Below are 24,082 nucleotides of genomic sequence, written 5' to 3'. Positions count from 1 at the left end.
TTACAATTCAGCATGAGATTTGGGCGGGGACAAATATCCCAACTATATCACAGGGGAAGGGCTGGCACATGTGTCACGTTCTTGTTACCCCTGCTTTAGGAGGAGACGGCTAAGGAAGGCTAGGAATCTTCTGGGCCCTGGAGTCCTTTGTCTTTCCTTCTCCCTCATGTGACCTATTTTTTTCCATTTTGGTCATGCTCATTATTGCAAATCGCTGTGCCCATGTGTGGGGTTTGGAGCTTTTGTCAGTTTTATCAGTTAGCAACCTTTTGACCAGAAATGTGTGCAGTACGTATACATGCAACGGGTGCATATTTGTGCAGATGCTCAGGGGAAGCCCACGGAAGCAGTGAGGGGACCATGGGCGACCCTTCAACACTATACCATGGCCACAGCTTCCCACTTTGTTCTGCACCTTGTAAGATGGTTCCATCACAGGATTTCCGAGATATCCGGGTAGAGAAAAACTCTCCGTGCATAAGTCCAGGATCCCCAATTCCTGCTCTATCCTCCTTCCTGACCTTCTAAGGAGACTTTCTGTACCTGGAGAATGACCAAGTAAGGGACAGAACAGAGAGGATAATTTCTTCTGCTCCCTGTTTTCTTCCAACCCTACTTCTGAGTATTTCCTCTATCTTTTTTTTTTTTTTTTTTTTTTTTTTTTTGAGATGGAGTCTTGCTCTGTCGCCCAGGCTGGAGTGCAGTGGCATGATCTCGGCTCACTGCAACCTCCGCCTCCCAGGTTCAAGCAATTCTCCTGCCTCAGCCTCCCGAGTAGCTGGGATTATAGTCAGGCACCACCACACCCAGCATTTTTTTTTTTTTTTTTAGTACAGACAGGGCTTCATCATGCTGACCAGGCTGGTCTTGAATTCCTGACCTCAAGTGATCCACCCACAGCCTCCCAAAGTGCTGGGATTACAGGTGTGAGCCACCGTGCTGGCCTCTGTTTCTACACAGTGGAGACTGAATTTGATTCCTCTGGATCTTCCTCAAACTCCCACATGCTGGTCCCAGTGACAGCAGAAGGGGTTTTATTCCTGTGATGAAAAGAGAAATCCCAGCCTCTTCCTTTTGTTTTTTCTTTTTCTGCTCCTGCCCTGACTTCAACCTCTTGTCTTTTTCATCAGCAAGTTCTGTCCAAATCTCAGCTCTAGATCTGTAGGAGAAGCAGGGGTTAAGAAGAGAGGGCCCACAGGGGTCTTGGGCAGCAGGGGGCTTGGTCTGCTGCTATCCTCTGGGCTTCTCTATGGCCACAAAGGAGCCCATCTACACTTGGTCTGCCAGTAGAAAGAGGTCAATTGTCTAACTGCTCTGAGCACTGGACACATGGCCCTGAACTTGGACAGACTTGGAGTGGGTCCCAGCTCTCCCACTTACTCTCTGCTGATGCTGGGTGACAAATAACTTCTCTGAGCCTAGGCTGGCCCCTTAGGGTTATTATGAGCACCAGGGAAGCTGTGCGAACTCTGAAAATTGGGAGGATTGCACACAGGCTGGGCATTATTGCTGGTCTGAACAGATGTCAGCCGGAGCCCTCTATGCCAATTGCACTGTTGGTTGGTATTTTCTGGGTACATCTCTCCCCACACTGGACTGCAGGGGAGGGACGCTGGCTGATCCACTTCAACTTTATCTTACAGAACCAGCCCAGGTGATCCCTGCCTGCTGCAGCTATTCCTGTCAGTCAAGGGCCCACCTTTCCAGCATTATTTACAGGGACACTCACCTAATATGACAGGCCTCGGGCCTGGGCACAGCTGGACATGGCCATGGCCGAACGGTTTCTCAGCTAGGAGGGCAAGTCAGTTTCCACTCCAGGCCAAGGCTGATGGATGGGAAGGGGCTACCTGGCACGCTGTATTTAAGCATGTGGATTCCCTGCAGGAAAAGTGTGCTGTGATTGCTCTGTGACATCTATCATGGGTAAAGGATGGCGTAGCTACTGTGAATTTGCTGCACCTGTTTTAGAGTACTGGTTTTCAACTCTGACAGCATATGAGAATCATCCAGAGAAGTTTTAAAATTACTGAGGCCTGGGTGCCACCTGCAGATTAGGATTGTATTTGTGTGGGTATGGCCTGGGCATCAAGATTACTTGAAGCTCCTTAGGTGATTCTAACCTAGAATTCACAAAGATGGAGATCCCCTACTTTTAGAGCACCCAGCTTCACTACCCGGGAGCTCTTAGAGACAGCGGGAGCTGCTGCTGCCTATACACACAGTAGCTATGAGCGAGGCCAGAGCAGTGGCGGGCTGCTGAATCTTGTGTGAACCAGGGAGGGATGCCAGGAGAACAGGTCTGTGTCCCTTATTTTACCTACTCAGAATAAAAAGCAACACTGATACACAGACAATAATTTGGATGAATTTCGAGGGAACTGTGCTGAGTGAAAACTTTTGTGTAATCACAAAAGGTTACACACTGTATGATTCCATTTACAGAGCATTCCTGAAATGACAACACTGTAAGAATGGAGAACAGACTAATATTGCTAGGGATCAAGGAAAGGGTGGGGCAGGAAGGGAGTGAATGTAGTTATAAAAGGGCAACACGGGTTGGGCGAAGTGGCTCATGCCTGTAAGCCCAGTACTTTGGGAGGCTGAGACGGGTGAATCACCTGAGGTCAGGAGTTCAAGATCAGCTTGATCAACATGGAGAAACCTCGTCTCTACTAAAAATACAAAACAGCCGGGTGTGGTAGCGCATGCCTGTAATCTCAGCTACTTGGAAGGCTGAGGCAGGAGAATTGCCCGAACCCAGGAGGCAGAGGCTGTGGTGAGCCAAGATCGTGCCATTGCACTCCAGCCTGGGCAACAAGAGCAAAACTCCATCTCAAAAAAAAAAAAAAAAAAGGGCAACAATACAAGGGATTCTGTATTATGAGGTCAGTATCCTGGTTGTGACATTAGGCTAGGCTTTTGCAAAATGTTACCATAGGCGGAAGTGCTTAACAGATTCCTGAGACCTCTCTGTATAATTTCTTAAAATTGCATGTGAATCTACTCTTCTGTCAAAATGGAACAGTGTAATGAAAAGGAAAAGAAAAGAAAAGAAAAGAAAAGAAAAGAAAAGCTCCCACAACAGCAGGCACTGTTTCAAGAGATCTTTGAAAAATGGAAAAAAAGAAGTGAACTAGTTGGGTTCCAACTGAAACTCAACTGGAGTTTGGCTTTTTGCAGAACCATGAGCAAGTGACCTTCCTGGGGTCTATACATGTGGAATAATAGGCGTGGGGACTTTCTGAGGGAAAGGTGAAGTGAAGATGCTCCTCTTCGTGGTAGAGGGAGAAAAACGGGACAGGACTCCGGAGGGAATGGCATGATATCTGATCCCTCATCAGTGGGACAACGTGTTGTGGGTTCTGTTAAGGACAGAAGCTGGGGCAGCGAGTCCTGTGAGACCATTCAAGGCTTGGTGCCCAAGCAGTGGTGCCATAGGGCCCAAAAAGCTCTGCACAACCTCAGCGGGTCGGCCAAGCAGGGCCTTGGGGTGAAGGAGGCGGGGGGCAGCCGTGCCATCTGTGCAGCACAAGCACTCTGACCGGGAGGCCTGGGACATCTGGGTTATCTTTGAATTGCTCACTGGACTTTGCAAGGAGCACAGCAAGCTTCAGACTGCTCGATGGCAATTTTGCAACAGCTCCCAGGCAGGCAGGAGGAGAAGAAGGATTTGAAAAACTAAGATGGAAATTTGTTAAGATTGAAAGCTTTTGGGAAGGTACCTAAAGAACCTCTGAGTGATAAAAGCTCACATGAAACACGCATATTCATTTGCTGAGCACTTGCTCTGGGCCAAGCATGGAGCCAGACACTAGGAACAGGAAGGAAAAGACCCAGCCCCTGCCCCAGAGGAGCTGAATAGTAACAGAAGTTAACACGATGAACAGGAATTGTTGTTCCAAGTACTTCACGTACATAAATGTATTTAATCCTCACAAGAACCCTAGATCATGATCAGATAACAGTCACCATCCCCGTCAAAGGCAAGGGGAAGAGAAAACTTCCCCTCAGTTAAAGGGAGAGCTGGGAACTGAATCCAGGAAGCCTGGCTCCATAGTCCATGAATTCAACCATTAGGCTCTCTGTCTGAGCAAGTGGATTTAGCCAGAAGGAAGCAACTGTACAGCAGTGGGCAGATCAGCGCCCTGGTCAGGAACTGATCTTTGGGGACCTGTTATCAACTTGTGGTGTGGCTTTGTGTTAAAGGTGGAGGGTATCCATGTTCTTGGCGTCCTGAATAAAGAACTGAGGCCTGGCGCGGTGGCTCATGCTTGTGGTCCCAGAACTTTGGGAGGCCGAGGCTGGCGGATCACCTGAGGTCAGCAGTTCGAGACCAACCTGGCCAACATGGTGAAACCCCGTCTTAAAAAAAAAAAAAAAAGAAGAAGAATTGGACAAAACAGCACTATGGGAGGCCGAGGCGGGTGGATCATGAGGTCAAGAGATCGAGACCATCCTGGTCAACATGGTGAAACCCCATCTCTACTACAAATACAAAAAATTAGCTGGGCATGGTGGTGCGTGCCTGTAATCCCAACTACTTAGGAGGCTGAGGCAGGAGAATTGCCTGAACCGAGGAGGCGGAGGTTGCGGTGAGCCGAGATCGCGCCATTGCACTCCAGCCTGGGTAACGTGAGTGAAACTCTGTCTCAAAAAAAAAAAAGAATTGGACAAAACACACAAAGCAAGGAAGGAACGAAGGGATTTACTGAGAAAGTGGAGTCTGAGGCCTTGCCTTTCCCAGCTTCTGGAGGCTGCCTGCTTTCCACGGCTCATGGCCCCTTCCAGCAACTGCAAACCAGCAATGGCTAATAGTTTTTCTCACCATGCATTATTCTGATACTCATCTTCTGTAGTCAAATCTTCTGCCTCCCTCTTATAAGGACGCTTATGATTATATTTAAAGATCTCCTGGATAATCTAGGATAATCTCTCAACTCAAAATCCTTAATGCCATCTGCACAGTCCCTACCATGCAAGGTCACATATCCACAGATGCTGGTGGCGCATATGTGGACATCTGTGGGGGTCATATTGCAGCATCCCATAAGCACCTGATTCCTTAAATAGGGAACTCCAAGTTAAATGCTTAGCACAACATCTAACAGACCAGAGGCCAGTGATACTGCACCCTAACTGGGCGTGAGAATCACTCTGAGAGATTTTAAAAAATATCAGTGCCAGGGATTCACCCCTGAAGATTTCAAGGTTGGGGAATCTGTGCCTGGGAATTTTTATAAGTTCCCTAGAGGCTGCTGGGCAGCCAGGGGTGGGGTTGACAGTAAAAAGCACTGAATTCATGTCAGCGGTTATTCTTATTCCGCACAGCTACTTAGCACCAAACCTCAGTGGCCAGGACTGTTCAATAACTGTCTGTTGAATTGGACTGAACGGAATCACTCCTGGGATGGGCGTTTCTCTCTGCTGCACCAGGGTCTGAAGAATGAGGTTCTGTGGGTAGACAGAGGCTCGGGCGTCTGAATCAACCTCACACCCAGAAATGGCTGCCTGTGGGGGCTGGAGTCCTTTCTCCTTCCTGAAGTCCAGTTGAGGGGGCTGACCTGGGCAGAATCTAGTCATCAACGGGCCATTGTTACTGGAACAGAGGGGCTCTGTGCCCATTTAACACTCCTCTCCCTTGCGGAGCTGCTCCCAGCTGAGGGCTGGCTTCTGGAGGGCTGCGAGGCTGGGGAGGGGGCCATGGGGGCCCCAAGGCTACGAAGGAGGAGGATTAAGGGTGGGGGCTGTCAGTCCCTGGTTGGAGAGCAGAAGCAGTTTGGGACATAGGCCAGTCTCTGAATCTGGCAGGCTGCAAGGCCAAGGTGCTGCCACGGACTACAATGCCAGGAAAATTTCCGGTTAAAGCTGGGAAACCGGGGACCGCCAGTGAAACCCACCAGACCCATACCACAGCCAGTGGGGACAGCCTTCCCCATGGGGCAGTCACGCTTGACCTACCTTCTTCCCTTTAAAAAAACAGAAAGGTGAAACCCACATGCTAAATAGCGCCTTTCATTGCCTTTAGAAGAACAGTGTTTTCAGAAAGACCGGGAGGGTTTTATGTTCTGTGGGTCTGGGATTTGAGAGGCAGGGAATGTAACCAGGGCTAGGCATAAATGTCCCTTTGCTTAGCAGACCTTTTCTACATTCAGCACTTTATATTAAGAGTGTGAGCGGGATTTTAGGAGGGTGGTGTTAAGGAGCCCAGTGACAATGCCTGACCAGCATCCTCAAGTATTACGTTCAGATGTAAGCGACTAGCAATTCTCATCCATTCAATAAAGCAAATCCCCTGAGGGTCTTTGCCAAGGGAGCATGTTGCCTTAAAAATACTCTAGGAGGGTGGGTCTCAAAGTGGGGTCCCCAGACTGGCAGAATCAGCCCCTCCTGGGAACTTGGTGGAAATGAACTTGGTGGAAATGCGAATCCTCAGGTCCCACTCCAGACCTAATGACTCAGAACCTCAGGACAGGGAGCATGTTGTTTTGAGTACGCTCTGCATTTGAGTCTGATGCACACAAATGTTTGAAAATCGCTGCTCAACAGTGACATTTCTCAAACTGCAGGCTGTGCCAACAATTCGGTAGGTTAAGATAAGCTTTTTTTTTTTTAAACAACAGCATTGTGAAGATTAGAAAATATCAGAATGCCTCACGTATCATGATGATAAGCGTGAGTGTCTTTTCTTTTTTTTTTTCGGACACAGGGTCTCACTGTGCTGCCGGGGCTGGAGTACGCTGGTGCAAACACTGCAGCCTCGATCTCCTGGGCTCAAGTGATCCTCCTCAAGTGTCTCAAAGTGTCTGGGATTACAGGCATGAGCCACCGTGCCCAGCCAAAATATGGGATTCATAAGGCTTTTGTTTCAGTTCCGTGTGTGTGTCTGAGTCTGAGGTTTTATTCAAAAAGTTGGAAAGCCACTGCTGGGGAGCTAGAATGTGCTCAGTGAGACCGGCTCCTTTTCTGTAATTTGTCTCAATGGGAGGTTTTGAAGCCCATGCCTGAGAGTTCCCCGTTCCCTCTTTCCCCAACAGATGCAGTCATGCAGGCAGTGGACAGAAGGGAAGGACTGTTTCAGGCCAGACAATCTTTACAACTCTGGGCTGAAGGTAAACTCAATTGTGCATTTTCCTTGTGTCCCCGTGCTCCCACTCCCTCCAGGCAGGCCTGCCTATTGAGGTGGCTATCAGCATACTGACCAAATAACTAAACAGTTCCATCTGGGTGGGGTGATTAGTGGTGATTTGCTGCTTTCTTTTCTGTACTTACCCATTGTACTTGAATTTTACAGACAAAGCATCAAGCATTATTACAAAAATAATATTCTGACTGCCTTAAAGAAAAAAATTAAAAAAAAAAAAAAAGAAAAAATAGTAAAGTCATTTCCTAAAAAGAACTCAGAGCTGAGAGTCCATCTTTGGGTCAAAATGCAGAAAAGGGAAGGTGACGCCCGAAGGGGCTGGGCAACCATGAGCCTAGGGCTGGGGGTGCCTAAAGCACCACCCCTCCCCCATCTGTGCCTGGCCAATTTCCACCCATCCCTTAAGGCTCAGCCCAAACCCCACACATCCCCACAGCCATAACCAATCCCCCAGGGGACTAGTCTAACCCCTCTCCAGCCATCTGTCACCCTCACCTGTTTAGAAAGCCCTTTTGTACCTCCGATTCTCACAAAAGCCTGGCAGGCAAGCTGGGTCCTCACCTCCACCCTCTCCTCCATGAGAAACAGAGGTCCAGAGACGTTGAGCGACCCGCCCAAGGCCACCCAGCTGGAGGTGCCAGGCCAGGATGAGAAGGGAGAACCTCCTACCGCATGTTCCTCTCCCACACCATTCCTCTCTCTACCTTGCACCATTCCTATCACCTTTCACCTTGTATGAGAGGTACTGTGTATGGCACTGAACAAATATGTAAGGGAAGAAGGAAGGAAGGGAAGGGAAGGAAGCCGCCCCGGGGCCAAGGAGAAACCAGTATGTTAAGAACCTCCCCTTGGCACCAGGCCCCCAAGGTCAGACGTGGGGAGGCATCCTGGGGAGGGCGCAGACGATGTCTACATGTGCCTCAAGCACTCCTGCTCTTGGCTCACAGAGCTGTGCTGAACAGGCGCCCCTCGGAGGCCATTTCCAAAGGCTCAGCAGAGAGGAGGCAGGGCACTGCCCCTCTGGGGTACAACAGGAGCCCCGCATTCCCTAGAGGCCAGTTCCTCAGTGCCCTGTAAACATGGGCTGCTCACCAGACAAGCTCCTGTGCCTTGATCTTCTCATCTGCAAAAAGGGTATACGGACAGCGCCTACCACGTGGGAGCACCGTGAGGACTGAATGATGGATGTGTGTGCTTCTAGAACAATGCTTACACAAAGTGAAGGGTAGAGAAGGTTGCTATGATTACTACTTTAGTTATTAAACAAGCTCTGGGGAATGACAGGTCACCCTTCAGAGGAAGGGAGCAGATTGTTGAGTTTGTGGTACTGTCCGGGGAAGCCTGGCAGCACGGGGTCAGGAACCTGGTGACTGGGGCCCGACATGTTGAGGATCCAAGCCCAGCTGAGGCACTTTTTTTCTTTTGAGGCAGAGTCTCACTCTGTCGCCCAGGCTGGAGTGCAGTGGAACGATCTCGGCTCACTGAAACCTCCATCTCCCAGGTTCAAGAGATTCTCCTATCTCGGCCTCCCAAGTAGCTGGATTACAGGCGCGTGCCCGCAAGCCCGGTTAATTTTTATATTTTTAGTAGAGACAGGGTTTCACCATGTTGGCCAGGCTGGTCTCGAATTCCTGACCTCAAGTGATCTGCCCGCCTTGACCTCCCAAAGTGCTGGGATTACAGGCCTGAGCCACCGTGCCCAGCCCTGAACCACTTTGTACAATGTGACCTCTCCGGGCTCCTTCCTCCTTTGTCACACGGGGACAGCAATGCTCCCTCACAGTGCTGCCATGAAGGTGAAATAGGATGATGCCTGTAGAATGGGTGGCACATGCCCAGCATAGAGGCAGGTTCAGTATGAGGAGGAGGCAGTGCAGTTACTACTGTTGAATGCTTCATGGACCTCCCTTCTCAGCCAGTGGCTCAGAGCCAGCTGGTGGGAGACTTCCTTTAAAAAAATAATCATCCTGGCCAACATGATGAAACCTTGTCTCTACTAAAAACACAAAAATTAACTGGGTGTGGTGGTGTACATCTGTAATCCCAGCTACTCAGGTGGCTAAGGCAGGAGAATCGCTTGAATCTGAGAGGCGGAGGTTGTGGTGAGCTGAGATTGAGCCACTGCACTCAAACCTGGGTAACTGAGCAAGACCCTGTCTCAAAACAAACAAACAAGCCCCAGCCTGGGCAACATAGCAAGACCCCGTCTCTTAAAAACATTTAAAAATTAGGTGACGGCCGGGCGCGGTGGCTCAAGCCTGTAATCCCAGCACTTTGGGAGGCCGAGGCGGGTGGATCACGAGGTCAAGAGATCGAGACCATCCTGGTCAACATGGTGAAACCCTGTCTCTACTAAAAATACAAAAAATTAGCTGGGCATGGTGGCGTGTGCCTGTAATCCCAGCTATTCAGGAGGCTGAGGCAGAAGAATTGCCTGAACCCAGGAGGCGGAGGTTGCGGTGAGCCGAGATCGCGCCATTGCACTCCAGCCTGGGTAACAAGAGCGAAACTCCGTCTCAAAAAAAAAAAAATTAGGTGAAGCACACCTGTAGTCCCACCTACTTGGGAGGCTGAGGTAGGAGGGTCACTTGAGCCTGGGAGGTCAAGGCTGCAGTGAGCTATGGTTGCACCACTGCATTCCAGCCTGGGTGACAGAGTGAGACCCTGTCTCAAAATACAATCAAGCTTAGGGGACTTTGAATACACAGTGTGGCTAAGAGGCAGCAGAGGTTGGTCAGATCACCCCTGCCATGCCCTGACCCCACAGCCTCAGCTGTGGCTACTGCCTGTAAGACAAGAGGCGACAATGTTGAAGGGGCAGCTGGGAGGGCAGGGTTAGCCTGGAGCCTGAGAATGCTAGGCTTGGAAGCTGAGCGGGCAGGCGGGGGCTGGCCTCATTCATACTGTGTGTGTGACTGCTCAGCGCTGGGGGCTGGGACTGTGGGCAGTAGCCCTGCTTGTGGGGGGGGCGGCATGCAGCCTCAGCCTCAGCCATGGTCATTATCGTAATAACAGTCCTCTGGCAGTGCTGGACGCTGCAAGGGGCCCGGTGCTATTTCCAGGTTGTGCCTCGGTTGACTGAATTGTGAAACAGGGAAAGGTTTTGTTTTTAAGCTGGACAATTTAAACGCAGCGGACACACACGCCAAACTAACAGTGCTGAGTGTCTCAGTCCAGCATGGGAAAGAGACTGCGCAGAGACCGTTTTGTGCCTTTTCAACTTTGTGCCATGGGCATGTATTATTGATTTTTTAAAATTTAATAAAACTAAAACCAAGGGGAGGGGTGTTAAAAAAAAAAACGCACTAAAACAAAAATAAAAGTAGGTTCCAGTTTTCTGTCTGTAGAGGCAAAGTTCTTTTGAGGTTAGCCTCTTGTCTGGGAAAAGTCATTTTCACAAGTCTTTGAATTTAAGCAGAGGCAGAGAACAAATCCTATCTCAGAAAGGAAAACTTGGGGGCGACTGGAAGCAAAACGACCCCTCCGGTCTAACTTCAAAGCCTGCCTTCTCTGCAAGCACAAAGACAGCTTCCCAGAAATTATTACTGCAGTGACTGGGCCTGAGCCTGAGGAGGGGGAGTTGCTGGTTTGAGTTCTCTCTCTCTTCTATAGCAGGGGGAATGGCCACCCCTAAAGCCTGATGAGACTGGGGCTGGGGTGGGCAGACTGTGGCCTCATTAGCATTCCTGGGGGCTTCCCAGAAATCCTTGGGGCAGGGGCTGGAGTTGTACAAACTCCACAGAACTGGGGCTTGGGGTACATTGATATACGCATTAAAAGGCATGGGGGACCCCTAAAGACGGCAGGTTTGCAGACCCGTGTCCCCACAGCACCTGTCCATTGAGAGCAATGGCAGTGTGTTGCATGCTGGGTAATCAGTCACTGCAGTGAGGCCCTTCCAGGGACAGGTACCGCCAGGACGAGGGTGGTGCTGGCATCTGGGTGGAGAAGGAACATTTCCCAAAGCCTGGGGAGGGCCCCTGTGGCTTCAGAAGTGCTCCAGGAGGTTTTCTCCTACCCTAGAGGGTCATTTTCCCCAAATCACAGACAGCCGCTGACTGCAGAATGAATCAGAAGTGCAAGCCCAGAATAGAGAACCGAACAGGACTGTGCCAACCAGTGTCGGAGGGCAGGCTGGCTCCTCCCACCTCCAGGAAGAAACGCCCTCTCCCTGCAGAAAGAAGACTGAGTCTCCGTTCTGCCTCTTTCCCACTGAGGGAGCTGAGGCAGCCAGAAAACTTCTCTAAGCCTCAGTGTCCTCACCTGGAAAGCCAGGATAATCACGCTTCCCGTGCGAAGGTGAGAGGGCATCGTTCTGCACAGGGCCTGGCCACCGACCCTCCTCACCAGCTGCCCTGACTGAGGGCAGCACCGGGAGAGAGCTGTGAGTCGCAGCAGCAGCTGCAAAGGCTGGCATCTGCACCCACCGACGGGCCAAGGAAGCTGGCACTGGGCCCCTAGCTTGACTCATACGCCTTTTCCAGGTGTGGCCACCAGCACCAGGACAGGCACCCCCTGAGTTCCTGTGTTCCTTCCAGAGAGGAGAGTCAACAGACATTTAAAGAAACCTCTCACCCCAAACAGCTGCATGGGTGGGATTTGCACAGCGAGAGAAGCTGGATTTTCTCCTGAACAGATCTACATACTTCAGGCTGCTCTGGGATGAAAACCCCATGTACTTCCTGTCTGCACTGTATAATTTATCGACCAAATGTTGAGTACATCCCACCTTCTGTGGTTCTCTGGTGGCTTCATTTGTGGCCAGATGGCAGAGTGGCTAAGAGTACATCTGGAGTTGGACAGTCATGGGTTTGAATCCTGGCTGTGTGACCTTGGACAAGTTGCCTAACCTCTCTGGGCCTCCGGGATGGCATCTGTAAAATGAGATTACCTCGTGCAATCAGATGGATGAAAATAAAGCACTCAGCTCAAGGATGTTTGGTACAGAAAGAGCTCTCAGACACACAACTGTATTCTCCAGGAAGGCGGGGCCTGCCTGTCAGTCTCTGAATCCCCTTTGGGTCATGGCATAGTGCTGGGCAGATAGCTCTACCAGGCTCCACTTTTGAAAAGGCGATCCCACCCAAACGGCAGGCACCATTCTCAAGGAAAAGCAACTCTAAAAGCTCGACACAGGCTTCTGAGCTGTTCCCCCTCTGCCCAGAATTCCAATCAAAGGCTTGGCATGGAAGCCCTTCTGGAAGCTCTTCATGCCCATCAGCACTTCCAGAAGCTTCTGCCTCAGCAGTGTGTATGAGTGGGGCTGGGGCAGGGGCCCTAGGCAGGGAGGGGAGAGGTGGGAAGGTAGAAGACCATGGCTGGGGAGAGGAAGTCAGTACAGGAAGCTGGGGTGCTGACCTGGCCCTGCTACCTGGGACCTGCGGGTCCCCTTGGGGACTTGGGGCACTGAGGTAGTCAGAAGAACCACAGAGGGCAGACAGCAGGTGGGCGGCAGACAGTGAGACTCAGTGATGTCATGTTTTCCCCAAATGACTCAATGGTTTGCCCTGGGCTATGAATGGTGAGCTGTATGCTGTGGCCTCCAGGCCCGCCTGGCATCTCTCCCCGTCTCCACCCTGCCCCAGGGACCCACAGTTGCCACATTCCTGCTGTGCTTCTGGCTGTGGCCCCCACCCAGGGCTCATCCCCGTGATGCCCCTTCCATGTCTCTCCAATATCCACTTTGAGGGAAGACTCAAGCGACAGCAGACCTGGGTGTTGTTACTGTCTCTGACTCTCCCTGACTGAGTGACCTTGGGCAGATTACTCTATCTCTCCGAGCCTCAGTTTCCTCATCTGTGAAATGGAGACAACTGTGAAATTGCTAACAACCTTGCCGGGCTATAGGGGGCTTGGTGAGAATGACTGTGAAGAGCCTGACACATGGCAGGTGCTTAGTGAATGGAAAGAATGACATTCAAGGGCCTCTATGATCTGATCTCAACTTCCTTTTCTAGCTGCATCAAAACATATACCTATGTAACAATAGCTCACCCTTCTTGATGCTCACAGTGTGCCAGATACTGCTCCCAACAATTGTATAGAAACACATTTTATTCCCATATCATCCCCATGTGGTAGGTACCAGTAGTGAAAAAACTGAACACAGAGAAGGTAAGCAACTTGGCCACAGCCACACAGCCAGTAAGTGGGGAGCTGGGGTTCCCATGAAAGCAGCCCAGCTCTAGAGTGTGTGTGCACAACCAGAACTCCATCCTGCCCGTCCCTCTCTCCTTGTGCATCCTATACATTTCAGTTCAGCCCTGCCAGACTCCGCACCAGGCCCTGCCTTCAATCTCAACTTTCCCATCCCCATGCCTTTGCCCAGCTTCCCTCATGCATTGGAATGCCTGCCTCCTCCAGGAAGCCTTCTCCAAGTCTTCCCTCATGTCCACCTTTGTGGGCTCATCACAGTGGGACTCAAAGGTGGTCACTGGGACACCCAGGTCTCCTCTCTTCCAGCCTGAAAGTCCCTCCTGTTATCCCACCATCTTGCAGTGCCAGCATGAGCACAGGCACGCAGTTTCTGGACAGGTGATACCCAAGAACTCAGCATTCTGGGCCCCACTACTTTTGCAAGGATAGACAGCCTGAGGGCTGGAGCTGGGGCCCCAGAACACTTCCACCCACCCCTGGGGAGGCAGCCAGCCAACCAGGCTTCCCTCTTTCTGCTCAGAGAATCGACTCCGTCATGGGAGGCCTCGTTACCTGGGGATGGGAACTGGACCCTGGAGAGGCTGAACAGACGTCCACTTGCTGGTGGAGTTGAGCAGGGGCCCAGAGTGCAGCCAGCCACCAGCCCAAAAAGGTGGATCCAGAGCAGGCAGACAAGTGACGGGACTGGAGGGGCTTCTGGAAGGGTTTCAGGCCCATCCTCAGGATCCCAGCCCAAAATCCACGGGGTAACGACCTCAAGAGGCCATGTGCTGGGATCCCCACCAGCTCACCATGAGTTCCACCAGCCTCCCCAGACACGAACCACTCCCTCACAGAAGCATCCTAGACTGGGCCTGCCCCATCCTCCCAGGCAGCTGCCCCCTGCGGGTCCTGTGCCATATCTGTCACTCACTCCTTCCATAATCAGGTAGTGACACTCACTGCCAAGCTGGGGGCTACAAAGATGAAAAAGGCAGACAGCCGTCCTCCCCTTGCAGAAAGCATTGCCTGGTGTAGACCACAGAACACTGAACCAGCAATCGTAATACAGCGGGCCAAATGTGGCGAGGGGGACCCTCAGGCAGCCATGGGGAGGGCCACCACCCTCCCCTTCCAGGAGAAGGTGACATCCAAGCCAAGGGGAAAAGGGGGAAGGAGGGAATGTCCTTGGCAGCTGGGAAGGCTACAGAGAGTGGGGTGTGTGTGTCCGGGAAATGAGGACAATTTGAAATGTGGGATACGGAGTCCAGGTGAGGCTGGGGAATAATTATTTGTTGAAAGATCACAGGACCAGTTATCACTCGGGGTGGGGTTTTCTGTCTTGTTGGAATGGTCCTAGGGAGGCAGAAGCTCCCAAACTGCCAGCTTCCCCTTGCCAACTGAGACCACACCCGCTGCCATCTATACCCTTCCTGAGACCAGGTCAGGGCACAGGGGAGCAGCATCAGCAGAGTGGACCTTGCAAAAGACCCTGATGCAGGATCCAAAATGCCCTGCCCAGGGCAGCCAGCAGGTGCCGGAGTCAGACCTGGAGAAGGCCAAGGTGACGCCAACCTTGCCAGAGCTTCCTAGCTAGAACCCGGTGGCATGCGCTGGCCACGGTTTGAAAATGAAGGTCAGTGTGTGCCATCTACCCTCTTAGTGCAGCCATGGTGGGACAGACTCACACACAGGTGATACCAAGGCAGGGCTGAGAGTCCAGACTCTGGAGTCTGCCTAGGGGCTCGGGCCCGGCTTTGCCCCTCACCAGCTGCGGCATGTCAACAACTTATCCAGCCTGTCTGCCTCTGTTTTCCCATCTGTAAAATGGTGGGAATAACTGGAGCCACCTCCAGAACTTCCTGGGAGAGCTCGGTGACGGGGTGCCCTGTAGGTGCTCAGGGCAGTGCCAGGCACACCAGCAGCTCATACCATTACTGTTTCCTGTGCACGCCACCCCCGCACCCACACCAGATGCAAAAGAAGGAAAAAAAGTGAAAGAGAAACGCATGTCTCAGGGTAAAAAGAAGGCAGGTGCCTGACCACTGAGGTCACAGCCACCTCTTCACCCTCTGGTGGGTGACCCTGAGTTGTGACTCGCAGGGTCTAGGTTTCTATTCTCGGGGCCTCTTCAGACATGTCTGTCCTCAACCCTGCAGGACGGGCCCTCAGCTTCTCTCCGTGTCCCTGACAAGCCCCTGGAAGTCTCCAGAGGAAAGCCAGGCACCTGGAGCCCTTCCCTGTGGCTGGAGTTGGGAAATTCCTTGCTGAAAATCAGCGTAGTCAGTGTGGGGAAGGGGGTGGCCCCGTGTGTTTTCAAAATATTTCCTCAGATAGCACTGTTTGGCTCAGACACGTTAGCACTTTCCAGAATCCTGCAGATGGCGAGGAAGCTGGAGAGGAAGGGAGGAGAGGAGGGGGAAGCGGGGAAGTGGGGGCGGGGAGGAGACGCCCAGGGCTAAATCTCAGGTAGCTGCGGGGGCTGGGGCTGGCACAGGCGGGCATCGGCATGGCATGTGTGAACAAGCACAGCACACACACGACAGAAAGCCGATCAACCTGCAGACATACTCTGCAGATGGCTAAGCTGTGGAGCCGTTTTACGAACCAGAACTTTCCTCAGAAGCCCGAAACACAGAATAGGACAGGCAGATGGGAGTGCAGCCCACTAGGCCTTCCCCACCAAGGCTGCGGGATGCAGGGCTCACCCCACAACCACCCTCTCCAGAAGCCTGGCAGCAGCAGGACAAAGTAGCAGGACCCAGAACCTTCCAACAGTGCCTCACTCCCTAGATCCCAGAGGCTTCAGGGCCTGTGGACTGAGCTCAATGCAGCCAGAGAACCAGAGGGGCCCTCAGCCACTCCCTGGCTGCAAGGTGGGGGCCCTCCACTGCCAAGCCCTGGTTCTCCCCCTTCTCACCGGGTGCTTGATTTTAAAGGTGGTCACTAAATAAATTGAAGTTTTTAAGAGATGGAAAATGTGCGTCCTATCCCACAGGCTTAGTCACTCAGAATAGCGCTTGAGTTTCTGGAAATCATTGGCGTGACCTTACCCCACCACCCCTGAGTTGATAGGACTGCAGTCCAAAGCAAAGAAACCTGACATTTTTGTCCAGTAGCCTACACAGTAAACAAATGTATGAAGGTTTGCTCACAGGTAGGTCCCACCTTGGAGAGACATACGGGAAAATCAGCTTTGGTCTATCTACCCTAAATCCATGTTGAAGAAGCAAAGCTTCTCGGACGCCACAAAACTGGAGAAAAGCCCCATCATTCTGCACCATCAAAGTTAAACTCACCAACCAACCAAGAGGTCACCGTCTGCTTGCTGGGCAGGGCCTGGGCTTGGGACTGACTCAGAGGGAGCGGGGCTGAGCTGGGACCCCCGGCTGTCTTCTGTCCCGCATACATGTTCTCCCTGTGCCCGGCCACCAGCGTCCCTGCAGCACAAGCACTGGCCAGTGGAGGGTGTGTTCCTGCCTTTTGAGGCTCTCGAAGTCAAGGAGGAGGGGCTGGGCGGGGAGGGGGCAGGTGTAACCACAGAGGCCAAATAAGAACATCCCGGGTTGGCCGCTGAGGTGGTTGTTTACTTGCGGCATTCAGGAGAGGCGGAGCTGGGAACTGGCTTGTTTATTTTCCACACTTTTCCTCCAAATCCTTTTCATAGAGTCCTCTGGAACCTCAGTGATAAATTTCCCAGGGCCCAGGGAAGCCACAGTCCCTTCGCACACAGCCATCTTTGTGAGGAGGCGGCGGCGGTGGGGTGTTGGGGGAAGGAAGGAGCGTGGCTGGAGACAAGAAAGCCACCAGTGGTCAGGGGCTCCTGGGGCCACCCCGGCCCTCCACGCTGGTGGTCAGGGGCTCCTGGGGCCACCCCGGCCCTCCACGCTGGTGGGGGCCCAGGAGCCACAGCCAGATTTGGGGCAATGGAGACAGAGGGCTGAAGCGTGTCCACCAGCAAGCACAGAACAGACCGTCCAGGCCTGCCAGGGTCACCCCAAACCCCGCTGTGGAGTCCACACGCTTGGAGTGGGACTAGCAGCGTTCTGCCATCACTTTAGGCCTCAGAGAAGAAAAGGTGACAAATATTGTTTCCGTTTAAGGAATGAAAAGGAGAAGTGTCTCTTCTCTGGAGGCATGACTTCACAAAAGCCAGAGACTCTGTGAGTGTTCCCTCGCAGCAAAGACCCTACCTGAGCCGCTGCCCTAGGACTTCCCAGCAGAAGCATTCAGAGCCCCTCCCAGAGCTTCACCCAGCATCTGACCACATTCCCCTGAACCTCCCATGTCTCAGGCACTGGGATGGAACCAGGAGTACAAGGATGGACAGCCCCAGCCCCTGCAGTGGGGTGGCTTCTCCCCACACCCAGTCCCCCAGCTTCCATCCTGGTCAGCGTGTCCCCTCGGCAGTGGACGGGCAGAGGGTTCAAGTTTCTTTGCAGCTCAGCACTGGGAAGGCTCTCAGAACTCGCCCAGGTGGGCTTCCCACGGAAGGTGGGCAGGGACCAGCTGGGCAGTGCTCAGCCAATACTCCTTGCGTGTTTTGAAGGGTGCCAGCCTTTCCCATTCTATGGACACCTGTATTGGGGCTCTCAGGGCAGAGATGAGTGTGGGTGGAGCAGTGAGGACCCTGCCCCAGCAGGGGTAACTGGTCTCAGCTCTTGGGGGGCAGAGGTAGAGAATACCACCCCAACTGAAAACACAGCTGTCCCGGGCCTTTGCAGCTCCCTGGCTTCGTGACCTTGGCCATCCACGGCACCTCTCTGAGCCTCATGTCCTCATCTGTAAATAGGGCCAGTGGAGAACTGCTGTCTCCTGGCGGGGCATGGGTGTAAAAGCAAGAGCTGGGGACCAGGTGGGCATGTGGTTATGACCTCCCCTGGCTGCCCCGGCTCTGCCCCAGCCTTCTCTCCTGTGGACTAGGAGCTGCTGAGTCCAGTTCTCCAGAGCATGTGGCAGGGTGGGAAGGGCAGCTGTGACATGGGCCCTTATGTTCACCAGGTATATGACAATAGGAGGTGTCAGGTAAGGGCTGATCTCCCCAGGTAATAGATAACCCTGGAGAGGAACAGCGGGAAATGGGGGGGAAATACAGTAACCCATCTGAGGATGTTTGGTCTACCTGGCCATTTCTTCCCTATTCAAGGTATGGTCACAAGTGGCAGCTTTGTCCGAACTTCTCAGATAAGCAGCGAGTCATCTCTTCCTGTGTCTCCCTCCAAATCTCCATAGTTTCCTGACTCCAGAGCCACACAGAAGGCTCCAGCAGCCTGGTACCACCCAGCCTTTGATTCCCACGGCCTAAGGTATAATCCAGGCTCGGCAGAGCGTGTGGAAAAAGAGGAATGCAAGCAGAGGCCCTGGGACCACGTTAGTAAGAAGCTTCAGTGCTGTTTCCCTGTTGCCATGGAGAACCAATAAGGACCTTGCAGACAGCCTGGCATGGTGGAGACAGGGTGGGTTCTGGAGTCAGACGATCCAGGTTCAAATACTGGTTTTGCAATTGCAACAAAAACAAAAATTGACAAATGGGACCTAATTAAAGAGCTTCTACATAGCAAAAGAAACAATCAACGGTAAACAGACAACCTACAGAAGAGGAGAAAATATTTGCAAACTATGCATTCAACAAAACTCTAATATCCAGAATCTATAAGGAACTTGAACAAGTTAACAAGCAAAAAACAATCCCATTAAAAAGTGGGCAAAGGTCCAGGCGTGGTGGCTCACACCTGTAATCCCAGCACTTTGGGAGGCTGAGACTGGCGGATCACCTGAGGTCAGGAGTTCGACACCCTGACCAACACAGAGAAACCCTGTCTGTACTGAAAATACAAAATTAGCCGGGCATGGTGGCAGGCGCCTGTAATCCCAGCTACTGGGTGGCTGAGGCAGGAGAATCGCTTGAATCTGGGAGGCAGAGGTTGCGGTGAGCCGAGATTGTGCCATTGCACTCCAGCCTGGGCAACAAGAGTGAAACTCCATCTCAAAAAAAAAAAAGTGGGCAAAGGACACAAACAGATGCTTTTCAAATGAAGACATGCATGTGGCCAATAAGCATATGAAAAAATGGTCAACATCACTAATCATTGGAAATACGCAAATCAAAAGCACAACGAGATACCATCTCATACCAGTCAGAAAAGCTATTATGAAAAAGTCAAAAAATAACAGATCCTGGTCAGGTTGTGGAGAAAAGGGAGTGCTGGCCAGCATGGTGGCTCACATCTGTAATCTTAGCACTTTGGGAGGCTGAGGTGGGCGGATCAGGAGATCGAGACCATCCTGGCCAACCTGGTGAAACCCTGTCTCTACTAAAATATATATATATAAAAAATTAGCCAGGCATGGTGGTGAGTGCCTATAGTCCCAGCTACTCAGGAGGCTGAGGCAGGGGAATCGCTTGAACCCAGGAGGCGGAGGCTGCAGTGAGCCGAGATCACACCACTGCACTCCAGCCTGGCGACAGAGCAAGACCCTGTCTCAAAAATAAAAAAGAGAAGAGAAGGAATGGGAAGGAAGGGGAAGGGAAGGGAGAGAAGGGGAGGGGAGGGGAGGGGAAGGAAGGGGAGGGGAAGGGAGGGGAGGGGAGGGGAGGGGAAGGGAGCTTGTATACTACTGGTGGGAATGGAAATTAGTTCAGTCATTGTGGAAAGCAGTTTGGCGATTTCTCAAATAACTCAAAGCAGGATTACCATTCCACGAAGCAATCCCATTATTAGGTACATATCCAAAATAATATAAATTGTTCTACCATAAAGACACATGCACACATATGTTTATCATAGCACTGGTCATAATAGCAAAAACATAAAATCAACCTAAATGCCCATCAACGGTAGACTAGATAAAGAAAATGTAGATACACAACATGAAATACTATGCAGCCACAAAAAGAATAAGATCATGTCCTTTGCAGCAACACGGATGGAGCTGGAGGCTATTGTCCTGAGCACACTAACACAGGAACAGAAAACCAAATGCTGCATGTTCTCACTTAGAAGTGGGAGCTGAACACTGAGTGCATCTAAACACCAAGAAGGGAACCACAGACACGAGGGCCTACTTGAGGGTGGAGGGAGGGAGGAGGATGAAGATAAAAAACTACCTATCACGGGCCTCTGCAATGGCTCAGGCCTGTAATCCCAGCACTTTGGGAGGCTGAGGGAGGCAAATCGCTTGAGCTCAGGAGTTTGAGACCAGCCTGGGCAACATGGTGAAACCCTGTCTCTACAAAAAATATTTAAAAAATTAGCCAGGTATGGTGATGTCAGCCACTTGGGAGGCTGGGGCAGGAGGATCACCTGAGCCTCGGAGGTTGAGGCTTTGGTGAGTGGCAGTGATTGTGCCATTGCACTCCTGCCTGAGCAAGAGACCCTGTCTCAAAACAAACACAAACAAAAGAAAACAAAACCAAACTCAACAACTATCTATTGGGTACTATGCTTATTATCTGGGTGATAAAATAATCTGTACACCAATCCCCCATGACATGCAATTTCCCTATGTAACAAACCTGCATATGTACCCCGAACCTAACATTAAGTTAAAAAAAAAAACAAAAACATGGCTGGGCATGGTGGCTCACACCTGTAATCCCAGCACTTTGGGAGGCCGACGTGGGCGGATCATGAGGTGAAGAGATTAAGATTATCCTGGCCAACATGGTGAAACCTCGTCTCTACTAAAAATACAAAAATTAGCGGGGCTTGGTGGTGCTAGCTTGTAGTCCCAGCTACTCAGGAAGCTGAGGCAGAAGAATCACTTGAACCTGGGAGGTGGAGGTTGCAGTGAGCAGAGATCCCGCCACTGCAGCTTGGCAACAGAGCGAGACTCTGTCTAAACACACACACACACACACACACACACACACACACACACAAATACACAAAACTGGCTTTGTCTCTTACTAGCTGTGTGATGTTGAAAAACTTATGTAACTTTTCTGACCCTTAGTTTGCAAAATGGAGATGAAATGCTAACCTCATAGGGGTGTAATGATTTATTTAAGTAACGTATACAGAGCTCTCGATTCACAGAGGGCATAATGAAAGTGGAAAGGGGATATGGGGAAGGAACTGGCTGCAAGGTTCCACCTGAAACTGGGGGTAGCCAAGCCCAGATCCCCTCCTCTTTCATCTGAGGCCACAGTCCTTGGTGCTACTACCCACATGACTTGCTAATTTCAGCATTTAGAAGCTTGAAATGCACACTGAACCTAGTCAGAGCTCTTCACAAGGGGGCAGGGGTGGGGAATGACACATTTCGTTTCAATGACATGCCCAGGCCGGCCCCACATCTTCATGCACTCTCAATCCCAAGACCACCGGCAATCCAGTTCCAGGAAACATGGATGTTTCTGTTCCTCTGGAAAACCCATGCAAGCTGGCACAGAAGAACCCACAGCAATACTCGGTACAGGGACTGTGACCACCCCTCCACCTGCTGCCACCACAGAGCCAAGCCACTGCTGCAGGACACAGCTGCTAGACCTTTCATGAGACCCATCTCCAGCCAGGCCATCAGGAGCCAGGAAGAAAAGCAGCTGCCCCCAAATTCTACATGTTCCCATGTTCCTCCTGCCCCCAGCACATGCCCAGCAGCCTGGCCCATCTCTTTCTCCACTTACCCACCTCTCTCCACTGCAGCCAGGAGATGGGAAGATTGATGGATCTAAAGGTATTCTTCAATCTGCCAAATAGCCTGCCATCTACCAAAACCCACATCAACCTCACCTTAGCCAGATACAGAAATGAAACTTTTCCTGCTGCCTTCTTAGAGGGGCAGAGGCCAATGATGAGCTCAAGTCCCCCAAGGGCAGCCCACAGGACACAGTGGAACACACACTGCCTGGGCCACTGGCCCAAACCGATCAGGCAGGACTCCGAGGAGCTACTCAGGCCCCCTCCTCTGCTGGAAGACCACGTCCAACCCAGCAGAGGCCCACTGGGCTTGCCTCACAGTAAGTCCATAAAGAATGTCAATTACCGGTGTCATTTTCATCAAGCAAATACTGACTGAGTGACCGCTGTGCCAGGCACTATGCTAGGCCCAGCAAAATCCCTGGTACATCTTGGGGCCCAGGAACACCACGCATCAGAAACCAAACACAAGTTCAGGTGCAAGGAAAATAATTAAGGCTTCAGGCCTGCCCTGGCTTCTCCCTAACCTTTTAGGCTTAAATCCGCCCACCTCCCCTTCCCCCGTCCACACCCAGGGCTGGAATCTCCTCATTCAGTTCCCCTGGATGTCCCGGAGGTAACACATCCGCTGGGGGGAAGGGTACGGACCCTTCTTCCCTGGAAGACTGTCACCGCCACCATCCTGCTGTCTAGCGCAGCAAAGGCCTGCCAGCCTCTTCCCCTCTGCTCACAGACCCTGGCACGCCGGCTCTGAGTTTATGAATCACTCCCTCCTCTCTCCGGGCCTCGCCTCCGGAAGGGCTTCGCACACCCAGACACATCACCCAGACACCGAGTTTCCACACCAAATCCGCTCCTGCTGAACCCCGAGAACCGACTGCAACGCCTGCTCCCCCCACCGTTGGTCTCGAGGTTCTGGCCATGAGTTTTCAAAGCCCAGGAAGCCTCTCTCCCGCCCGCTGCGCTTTGGGGGCTCCCTCTCCCTGGGGGCTTACGGGGCAGCAGACAAAGGCCGTGGATGTGCTGGAGAGGTGTGAGGACGTGCCTGGTGTGGAGGCCAAATCCCCCAGTGCTCCAAGGAATGTGCATTTCGGTGTGTGGCACGTGCCTGGCCGGTGTGGGTGTGCGCAAACCGGCCTGCGCGTGTGCGGGGCATGAGTGGCGATGAGCTGTGTGTACCTGGCAGGTGTGATTCGGGTGCAGCGGTTTGTGGGCGCCTGCCTGGGCTTTTCCCCGAGCTGGGAACTCACCCTCCCACCCTCTGCTTCTTCCCCTTCTCCCTCCAAAGTTTGGCGCGCCAGTGCGGACCCGGAAGGCTGGGGGCTCCCGCTGTGCGGCCTCCCCCGGCCGAGGCTGCAGTTCCCGGACGCCGGCGCCCCACTTACCCCGGCCGCTGAGGCTCCTCCGGCGCTGGCGGCCCCGACCCTCCGCGGCTGGGGTCCGGCGCGGGCAGCATCCGCTCGCAACTTCGCCTTCCTCTTGGAAGATCCCGGCAGAAGCGGCTCCGCGGCCCCAGCGCCCGCGCTGCCCGGGCTGTGCGCCCTCCCCGGGGCGGGCAGGAGGGATGCAGGCGCGGCCGGGCTGGTCGGCACGCGGGAAGGGAAGCGGCGCCAGGCGGGCGCCGTCCTGCGCAGCAAGCGGGCTAGCGGTCCTGCCTGGCGCCCTCCCCGCTCCGGCCCGAGCCGGCGAGCGGCAGCGGATTCCTGAACCGCGTCCAAGGCGCCCGGGAGCTCTCCTCCTCCTCCTCTTCCTCACCCCACCCAGCTCCCACCCCTGCGCGCCCGGCAACTTGGGAACCGTTGGCGAAGTTGGCGCTGCTCGGGCTACGCGCCGGCCGGGCCTTTGGGGGAAGAAGGGGAGGAGGAGGAGGAGCCGACGGGAGAGGAGGGGAGGGAGGAGAGGGAGGGGAGCCGCCCCCGGGGAGCCGCTCTCTCCAGGACCCCTCTGCGGGCCTTTGTTCCGGGCGCTGCCCCTCCGCCCTCCAGTCCCCGAGGATTCTCCTGGGGCCGCTCGGGTATCCATACTCTCCCGGCGAGGCTGGTTGGTGGAGGCTACGTAGAGACCCCCGAGGCTTCGTGCCGGAGCTCCCGGGCCGTGACCACCCCCCACCCCTACCCTCGACAGGGAGAACCCTCTGGCTGCACCGGCTTTCAGTCATCTC

General features: G+C 52.8%; 1 protein-coding gene across 3 annotated transcripts in view; it reads right to left on the bottom strand.

Annotated features, from left to right (window-relative positions):
• CHST3 (carbohydrate sulfotransferase 3) overlaps nucleotides 1-23,555 on the bottom strand; it is a 44,715-nt gene extending 21,160 nt beyond the window's left edge. The window contains exon 1 of one of the 3 annotated variants that reach the window (XM_032256284.1): nucleotides 23,307-23,555. The gene's annotated coding sequence lies outside the window, so the exon portion shown is untranslated. The other 2 variants (XM_032256286.1, XM_032256285.1) reach the window with 2 other exon arrangements.
• Nucleotides 23,556-24,082: the final 527 nt, after the last annotated feature.

This window comes from Sapajus apella, unplaced genomic scaffold (genome assembly GCF_009761245.1).
Source record: "Sapajus apella isolate SASKATOON/1434 unplaced genomic scaffold, GSC_monkey_1.0 scaffold94, whole genome shotgun sequence".
NCBI lineage: Eukaryota > Metazoa > Chordata > Mammalia > Primates > Cebidae > Sapajus > Sapajus apella.
This window is presented reverse-complemented; position numbering and strand designations above follow the sequence as displayed.